We start from the raw sequence: 9,706 nt of genomic DNA, 5'->3' as shown, positions 1-9,706 counted from the left end.
ATTAACCACTCAAAAATTGGAAGTGAAGCTGTGGCCTAGCATTAGAACACTACCCTTGAGGAAAAGAGCTCAGATATAGTGCCCAGGCCTTGACTTCAAGCCCCAGGACCACCACCACCCCAAAAAAAAAAGAAGAGGAGGAGGAGAAGGAGGAGGAGAGGAAGGAGGAAGAAGAAGAAGAGGAGGAAGAGGAAGAAGAGGAAGAAGAAGGAGGAGGAAGAGGAATAGGAAGAGGAAGAAGGAGAAAGAGGAGACAAAGGAGGAGGAGGAGGAGGAGGAGAGATGTGGAAGTGGAAAAGGAGGAGGAGGAGGAGGAGGAGGAGGAGGAGGAAGGAAATCGAGAAAGGGAAAGAATAAAAGAAAAGCATAGACATACATGTGAATGTCGACAGTGGGTACTCTTTAACTATGAAGAAATGAGACTTTATTGTTTTCTTGCCTGGCTGGTGGACTATTTCCAAAAGCAATTTCCAAACTGGAGGTCTGAGCAGGGTTAGCTTTATAGGTATATTCCTCCAGTGAGGCAATGTTTCTAAGAAAAAGCAATCTGTGCATCACTTTCCTGATGACTATCTTTAATGTCACCGAACACCTCATCCTTCTTGACTTTGCTGCTGGCTAACATCTCTTTTAACTTAATATTCAGCTTCTGTGTTTCTGCAATTTCCTGCATTGCACCTTATCTGTCTAGATTCTTTCTGAGATAGGATTTTTCCTCCATGAGGCTTGAACTCAGGGCCTAAGCACTGCCTCTGAGCTCTTTTGCTGAAGGCTAGCATTCTACCATCTGAGCCACAGCTCCACTTCCAGCTTTTCAGTGGTTAATTAGAGATGAGAGTCTCACAGACTTTCCTGCTAACGCCAGCTTCGAAGTGTGCTCTTAAATCTCAGCCTCCAGAGTAGCAAAGCCACAAGTGCCCAGCAAGATAGGGTCTTCTTATGTTGCCCAGGCTGATGAGCTCAAGCAGTCCTCTTGTGTCCGCCACCCACGTGGCTCAGAGTGTAGATGCTTGCCCCTATGCCTGGTTTATCTGTCTGAATTTTTCTTCTTAGCATCCATCCTTCCAATCTCAAAGATACTTCTCCTGCTAGACTAGTAATCTACATTATGCTATCATTATGATATCTGCCTTGCTTCATTACTTGATTCTGACATCTCAGTTCTACTGAGTAATAACCTATTTTAGGCTTTGTTCTCAGATAGTTTCTTTTCTCCATCCACACTTAAGAATGTTGTTTCTCACACACTTATTTTCTTGTTGTAACTCTCTACATGGTCTTTTATGATGACCTTGCCTACTTGCATGTTTTTCAATTAATATTTTATTTAAATGACCCTACAACTTCATCTTGCAAATTTTATCTCCAAACTTTTCCATAAGTACTAGACTTAATTCCTAATAAAATCTCCATCTTTAAGACATGCAGGTATCTGAAGTATTACTTCTTTTTATAACTCATCATCATATTTTTGCCAATACCCTTCTCCTAGATTCCTACTCTGAATATAGAATTGTCACTTTTCTTGTTATTCGGTATTGAAATCTCAGTATCATCTTCTACTTCCCTTGTCTGTATCAAGTTGTGAAATTCTGAGGAAATTTACCTGTGAAATCTGTACCCATCATTTTATTCTTTTTATACTGCTCTGGAACATAGTCTGATCTATTGAAACATGTAAACACCTCAGGACACTTGAACCAGACTAACATACCCATGTAGCATCTAGGGCTGTTTACCATTACTTTTTCTTTCTTCCTCAAGATACCTGCTCACTTTAATCTTGATCTTGTTTGATCTTGCAAACTCTTGGGATTACAAACTGTGTCTAATGGAGTCTTTTATCTTTCTACTCTAATAATATACAAAGCTATGAGTCTATAGTTATTCCTAGTAGCTTTTATTCTCAGCCGATCCTCCCAGTTCTCATTCGTCAAGCTACCTTGACTCACTGTCAAGTTTGTATAGGTAGCACCCATATGGAGTTAACATACTCATTCCCCATAAGAGAATGGGATTTGAATGGCATACTCATTTGTCTCTCCACCTCCAGTTTCTTGCATTGTAAACCATTCTATCTATGAATGGCAGTGCAGTTTTCTTAAAACATAGGTCTGATTATGTGATTCTCCCATTCTTCTATCTTTGGTGATTCCACAGCCCACAGAACCAATTTAAATTTCATGGTAGCTTTCAAGGTGTTTTTGATTTGGCCCCATCCTGCTTGTTCAGCTTAATCTCCTAATATGTCCACACAAAACCAGCCCATTCAACCACTAATGAATCTCAGCCCTCACTTTTCCTTTTAATGTGTTATTGCTGTCCCTTTACCTCAAATGCCCTCTCCTCTCATTTTCAACATTTAGGTTCCTACTTATACTTAAAAGTCCCTGTTTCTTTTCTTTATTGCAGAGGTTATGTACAAAGGGGTTACAATTATATAAGTAAGGTACATTTCCTTTCAAGACCCTGTTTCAATTGTCTTCCACCTATATGTGCCTGTAACCCTCTTTTGGAGTTGTATATTTGGCAGTTGCCATGATAGGTATTAAATCCACTGAGATAATAATGAATGTGAAAGCATCATTCACATTGCTTTGAACATGGCTAGTATTCAATGTTTGTTAATATAATGGCATTTAATTAAAATTATATGTGTAAGTTCTAATATAATAGATAAAACCTGATTAAATATTCCTATATTACATATAAGAGCAAAAAAGAAATGTTCTGCTAAGTTATATATTATCCCCAGGGCCTTGTACTAGGAGGTGCCTTCAGTGGGAGGGTGATCATTCTTCTGTGGATTTGGAATCAAGCTCAGCTCTGAGACCCTTTGGATTTGGCCACTACTGAACAAAGTTTTGGAGACATTTTAATTGTATGAAACAACATAACAAGAGAGTAAAGGGTGAAAATGTTGATGCAAATCAAGGTTTGTTTTTAGGGGTTTGAGGCAGCTCTGCACATTTGTAAGGTAAAGCTACTAATGCTGACAAAATGGGTCAAGTTAACCTTTCTGTCCTGATGGCAGCAGAAAGCCAATGTTACAGAGCTATTTGAAAAATTCCAAGTAAAAGTAAAATAAAGTTGGACATAGCTGCTCAGGTGATGAGACAAAGAAGATCAAGATTTGAAACTAGAAATGGCAGAAAAGTCTGAGATTCCATGTCCAATTAACCAGCAAAATGCTGACTGCAGACATGAAGTGGTAGAGCACCATCCATGAGCAAGAAAGCTAGATGAGAGCTAAAGGCCATAACTCCAAGTCTGGTCATGGCACAGAGAGAAGTGGGGGAGGATAGAAGGAGAGAGACAGAGACAGAGACAGAGAGACCGAGAGAGAGTAAAATAAGAGCAGGGCTTGAAATGTGGCTTAGCGATAGGGTGCGTGCCTAGCATGCATAAAGCCTTGGGTTCAATTCCTCAACACCATATAAACAAGGAGAAAAAGCCAGCAGTGGCGCTGTGGCTCAAAAGGTAGAGTAGTAGCCTTGAGCAAAAAGAAGCCAGGGACAGTGCTCAGGCGGAGTCCCAAGACCCAGATCTGGTAAAACAAAAACAAAAACAAAAACAAAAACAAACTAACAAAAACTAAGAGCAGTAGTAAAGTAGGTATCCTGGCATCATTTACTTAAGAAATCATCCACTTGTAATTTTTCTTTAAAAGTCATGTGCCGAGTTGAAGATTAGCTCAGTTGTAAAGCACTTGCCTAGTATTGTAGCATGTAGAAAACCCTGGGTTCCATCCTCCGGACAGAAAGTGTTAGGAAAATAGAGGAGAACGGAAAATAGGCTAGACTGGATCGTCAACAGGTGAGGACTGTTCATTGAGGAACAGGGAGGGGCATAGACCTACTCAGGGGCGTGGAGTTTACAGGAGGGGGTGAATTTGGGGCCTGGCAAGGTGGCAGAGGTTATTGAAAGTGCCACTAGGTCTAGGAAGCTGGTGGCTTTTCCTTGGGCCCACAATGGATTCTTTACAGCTGGGCTTAGGTAAATTGCCCTGCCTGCATAACAAAGCAAGTTCACAAATAGCTGAGGTTTTGTCTGGTGCATGTATGCACATGGGGCAATGGGGGGGGGGTCAATCTTTCAGAAAGGAAGGAAGGAAGGAGAAAGGAAGGAAAGAAGGAAAGGAGGGAGGGAGGGAAGGGAGAGGAGGGAAGGAAAGGAAATGGAAGGAAGGGAGAGAAGGAAAAGAAGAACATGCATATGCAAATTTCTACTTCTCCCCCCCAAAAAGTCTTCTGACTAAATCTGATCCCACTTAATCTTTTGATATATTGCATAGAAAATTTATTTTTTGTATTTCTTTTTATTTATTTATTTATTTATTTATTGGTGCCAGTCCTGGGGCTTGGACTCAGGGCCTGAGCACTCTCCCTGCCTTCTTTTTCTTTTGCTCAAGGCTAGCACTCTGCCACTTGAGCCACAGTGCCACTTCTGGCTGTTTTCTATATATGTGGTGCTGAGGAATCGAACCCAGGACTTCATGTATATGAGGCAAGCACTCTTGCCACTAGGCCATATTCTCAGCCCCTGCATAGAAAATTTAAAGGTCAGTAGACTGATGTATTTTCAGGACTGTATTAGGTAAAATACAATCTAATAGGTTTGGTATGTAGGTTGCTCTACTTAATTTATATATACTTCTAAGAGCTATTCTGCTACTTAATGTGAACTTGAATGCATATATATATATGTATATGTATATGTATATATATATTGTTTATGGGCATTTCAACATACCAAATACAAGATCTTGTGTCAGATTGTTTTCTATCACTGTATAGTAGATTGAATGTTAAATCTCCTGTGTTTCCCAGAAGAGGTGAGCAAAATTGGCATTCATGTGAAAATGCCTGCTCTTTGGAAATATAAGTAGGTATATGTTTATTTCTGTGTTTATAGCAAGGAAATGGGCTTCAGCAACTGATTTGTATCTGTATCTAATAAACAGATAATCAGAAGCAAAGAAATACTTATGTGGAGCCTGGCACCAGTGGCTCACACCTGTAATCCTAGGTACTCCGGAGGCTGAGATCTGAGTATCATCATTTGAAGTAAACCCTCACAAAAAAAAGTCCATGAAACTCCTATCTCCAATTAACAGCCACCGAACAACTGGAAGTGGGGCTGTGACTCAAGTGGTAGAGTGCTAGTCTTGAAAAAAAAATGCTCAGGAACAGCACCCAGGCCCCAAATTCAAGGCTCTGGACCAGCATGCACAAAAAACAACATGTGATTTACAAATCTTTTGTTATTTTCAGAAAAAAAAAGGCCAAGATGCCACATATAAACTGAAAGGATAAGTCCTCAAATTTGGGTTTATAAAGGCAAAAGCATAGCACAGAAGTAGGGTGTTGACGCGGGGGGGCGGGGGTAGAGCAAGCAAGAAACAAGTTAAGCAAGCCATTTACAGAATCAGAATTTTGGGGTCTGGTTGACCTAATAATCCAGATGGAGTCAGCTCTACACCCCCCCACACACAACATTTACTACCTACAACACTACAACAGAAACGACTACACATTATGATTTCATTTCTATGAAATTCCCAGAAGAAGCTAGTTTCTAGACAGATTAGTAAATTTGTGGTTGCTTAGGCCAAGGTTGGCTGGTGTGGGAAGACAGAGGAAAGGGATAAATAACTAGGAAATGAAGATTTTCTTGTTGGGTGATGAAAAAAATTTAAAGTTATTGTTGTGATAATTGTCAAATTCTATGTATCTACTGAAAAATAGCGAGTTGTAGAGTCTAAAAGAGTAGATTATATTTTACATAAATTACATCTCATTTAAAGATGTTAATATTGATATGAGACATTATTTAAAACACAAACTTGTTAAACTTGCCTATCTTTTGATGTTCACATATGAAAACAAGTGTTCTTTAATTTCCATACAATTAATATTTTAAAATAGTCACAAAACAGAGCACAAAGTAGACAATAATGTTAATTGCAGAAGTTTATTCTTGTTTGTGAATTACATTAATCTTTAAAAGACTGTTTATACGGGTTTCTTAAGAAAGTCTAAACTAAGCCTGTTGCAAGAAGCTCATGCCTGCAATCCTTGCTACTCAAGAGGCTGAGATCTGAGAATTGCAGTTCAAAGCCAGCCCTACCAAGAACATCTACGAGACTCTTATCTCCACTTAACCAACAAAACACCTGGAAATGGAGCTTTGGTTCACGGTGATAGATCTTGAGCCTTGAGCACAGAGACTCAGGAGTTAAAGCTCCAGAATAGACATAAACATAGACACACACACACACACAAACACACACACACTCACACACACACACACACACCCTAACCTGAGCTCAGCATGTTGGTGCATGATGGTACATCAGCACTTGCAAAGCTGAGGCAAGATGATCTTGAGTTCTAGGCCAGCCTCAGTTACTTATCAAGATCATCTCTAAAAGCAAAAAGGAGATAGAGGGAGTGAAGAAAGGAAAAGAAACAAAAAAATTAAAATAAAAGGAAGGTCTAGGAATGTGGCTTAGTGGTAGAGGGCTTGCCTAGGATGCATGAAGCCCTGGCTTCCATTCCTTAGTACCATACAAACAGAAAAGGCTGGAATGGCACTTTGGCTCAATTAGTAGAGTGCCAGCCTTGAGCAATAGAAGCTCAGGGACAGTGCCCCAGGACTGGCAAAAAAAAATTTAAAAATTAAAAAATTAAAAGGGAAAAGCCTAAACTTTATCAAGTAAAGGCATACCTATGAATACTATTGAGTGTTTCTCTGATTTACATGATTTAGAAGGGAATAAAGCTTTTTCCTTTTCTCTCACTGTTCATTATTACACCTGTGTTAATAACTTTAAGATGGGACAAATACTATTTGTGATCTGTCAAGCCACTGTTTAAAAACACATTGGGGCTTTGGTTAATGTGGAACAGAGAAGTCTGTTATTTGTTAAAATCATATTTTCTAGATAAAATTCAAAGTATTCATTTTCACCATATTCCATAAAACCATAGGTAGCATGAATCTGGGAAATCCAAAGTGTCTACCAGATTATACACTCTTCCAAATAGAAACTGGCACTGTTGTCCTTTGGGCCAATTTTAGTGGGGATGTGCTTTTAGATGCTTGGTCTTCTTTATAAAAAAAAAAAAAACTTATTTTATTTTGATTTTTTGTGCCCATCCTGGGGCCTGAACTCTGTGTCTGGGTGCTGTTTCTGAGCTTATTCAACTCAAGGGTAGTGCTCTGCCACTTGAGCCACAGGGCCCACTTATGGCTTTTTCTGAGTAGTTTATTGAAGATAAGAGTCTCAAGGAATTTTCAGCCTGGGTTAGCTTTGAACCTCAATCCTCAGATCTCAGTCTCCTTAGTAGCTAGGATTTCAGGGGTGAGCCACCAGTTCCTGGTGATGCCTGGTTTTCAATCCCCAAATCCACCAGGCCTGGATGATTAACCTTTACCTTTCTGTAAATGACTAGTTACTGGTGTTCCCGGTCTCTTCTTGTTGGTTTTCTTTTTCTCTACTAGGATCAGTCTTGCTCCTAATCAGATCAGATTCAAGGAGCAGTATTTCAGTAGTTGGGGGGCTCAGCCTGAAACAGACCTATTGCTTTTAGTGCTATTCTGATCTCACAGATTTAGTGGAGTAGCTGGGTATTTTGAATAACAGTTTTATTAACTTCTGTCTCCCTTTTATGGACTTCATCTGATATAGTTAGTTCATTGAAGACCAATACTCTGCCTTGTTCTTCTTCAGGGACTGGTAATTTTTTGGTAATTCTTTTAAATAAATACATATACTCAGGAGGCTGAGCTCTGAGGATCATGGTTCAAAGCCAGCCCAGGCAGGAAAGTCCATGAAACTTATCTCCAATAAACTACTCAGAAAAAGCCAGAAGTGGAGCTGTGGCTCAAGTGGTAGTGTGCTAGTCTTGAGCAAAAAGAAGCTTAAGGACAGTACCCAGGCTCAGGACCAGAAAAAAATATAATACATAAGTAATAACATATATATACATATGCACAAAGGAGTTGCCTTTCCACAAAGTAATTTATGAATACAATAAATCTTGAGCAATGTAACCCTTTTTCATCATTCTCCCCTATTCTTCCCAGCCCCACCCGTTCCCTCAATTTTCTTAATATTGTAGGCTATGCATTGAATTTTATGACTGGTTATCCTTAATTTCAATCCCCACAATAGGCTTACTGTTCCATACTATATGATTTAACCTCTGCCTATTGTTTGCTACAAGATTTTCTTAGTTTTAATTTTCTGTCTGCTCACCAGGATATCCATTGCCAGAATTCAATAGTCTGGTTTGTCAGGGTCTTTAGCCCCCCCTCCCCCCCCTCTCCTGACCCATGAGAGAGATGGGGAAGACACGCCCCTACCCGGAAGAGCCAAGATAGGAAAGGGTCGGCAGGCCATCCACACCCAGCCCTCCCTCACCGGAGGACAATCAGAAGGCCTGGGAGTCTTGTCGGCACAAGATCTCATTTTTGGGGGAAGTACGTGCTACTAATATAAGACACAGGAGCCAATTAGGTCTAAGATTGGCAGGAAGGGGAGGGGTGAGCCGTAGAGCCAGGGCATCACAGCCCACAGAACTGCCTCCAGGTTATAACCAAAGACACTTGTAGCAGCTGCACATTGTTGTTAGGCGCCACCATCTTAGCTACATGTGGCCCCAAGACTGAGAAACAGGCGGGGCCAGCTAGTTGACTTCCAGCCTGCCTTCTTGCTTCATACTGTTGTACTCTCGTTAATGCTTTACCACCTTGTCTAGGCAATTTCTATTAGTGACTGACTACAGGGACCTTCTTGGCTTTCCTGTCCAACATTAACTCGTTTCTTTAGTTTCTGGGAGCTAGGCTCCTTGATCTGTCTCTACCTGCCAATAACAAGCACCTATTAAGATACTATCTCTCAGTTTGCCATTAGTTGTTTATATCCTTGGGCCCACATGTTGCTAATTCTTGTTCATTGTTTCTTTTCTTCTATTTTGTGGACATAATCTGTGGGGAAGAATAGTTGGCTTCTTTTGGAGTCATTTATTTTTCTTCAATAATCTGGGACCTCTCGATTTGCAATCCTGATGATGTCATCTACTTTTAGTCCGAGTTCACCAGTGGTGCCTCAAAGGGGTGTCTGGGGAGGGGGCGGGGCAGAGACGCCAAGTGGACATGAGCAGGGGGCCTCTGCTCTCACACGAAGTGCAAACAGGCCAGCTAGATTTGTATCGCTTGTATATACTTGGGCTCTTTGAAGAGTTTTATTAAAGGAAAAAAAAGTCCTGTACTAAATGAAACAGAAGTTTTAAATTCAGAGCTCAAAGTTATTCTGTGTACTAACAAACAGCTCCTAAAACACTTGTTTTGTAAAGTCCCCGTTAAAGATCCTTATCACTACCACAGTGTCTTCTATTCAAATCTGTTTGCATATTGGGAAAAGGCAATGGGAATAACCATGCTTCCTACAATTATTAAACATCCATGTTCTCATTATTCTACTCAAGCTTCATGGCCCTTCGGTATTACTGATCAGTATTGTTTCCAGGCCATGCCATGTATTGTTTTTTTGTTTGTTTGTTTGTTTCTGTTTTGTATTTCTTTTCTTTGCCTATTCAAATATGACCTCTGTTTCTTAGTTCAACAGCTCAAGCACTATCCTTTTGCAAAATTCATTTATTAGAGGCCTAATAATCTTACCCCTTTACCACATTACACT

The sequence above is a fragment of the Perognathus longimembris genome, chromosome 28, assembly GCF_023159225.1.
Source record: "Perognathus longimembris pacificus isolate PPM17 chromosome 28, ASM2315922v1, whole genome shotgun sequence".
In the NCBI taxonomy this organism is placed as follows: Eukaryota; Metazoa; Chordata; class Mammalia; order Rodentia; family Heteromyidae; genus Perognathus; species Perognathus longimembris.
This window is presented reverse-complemented; position numbering follows the sequence as displayed.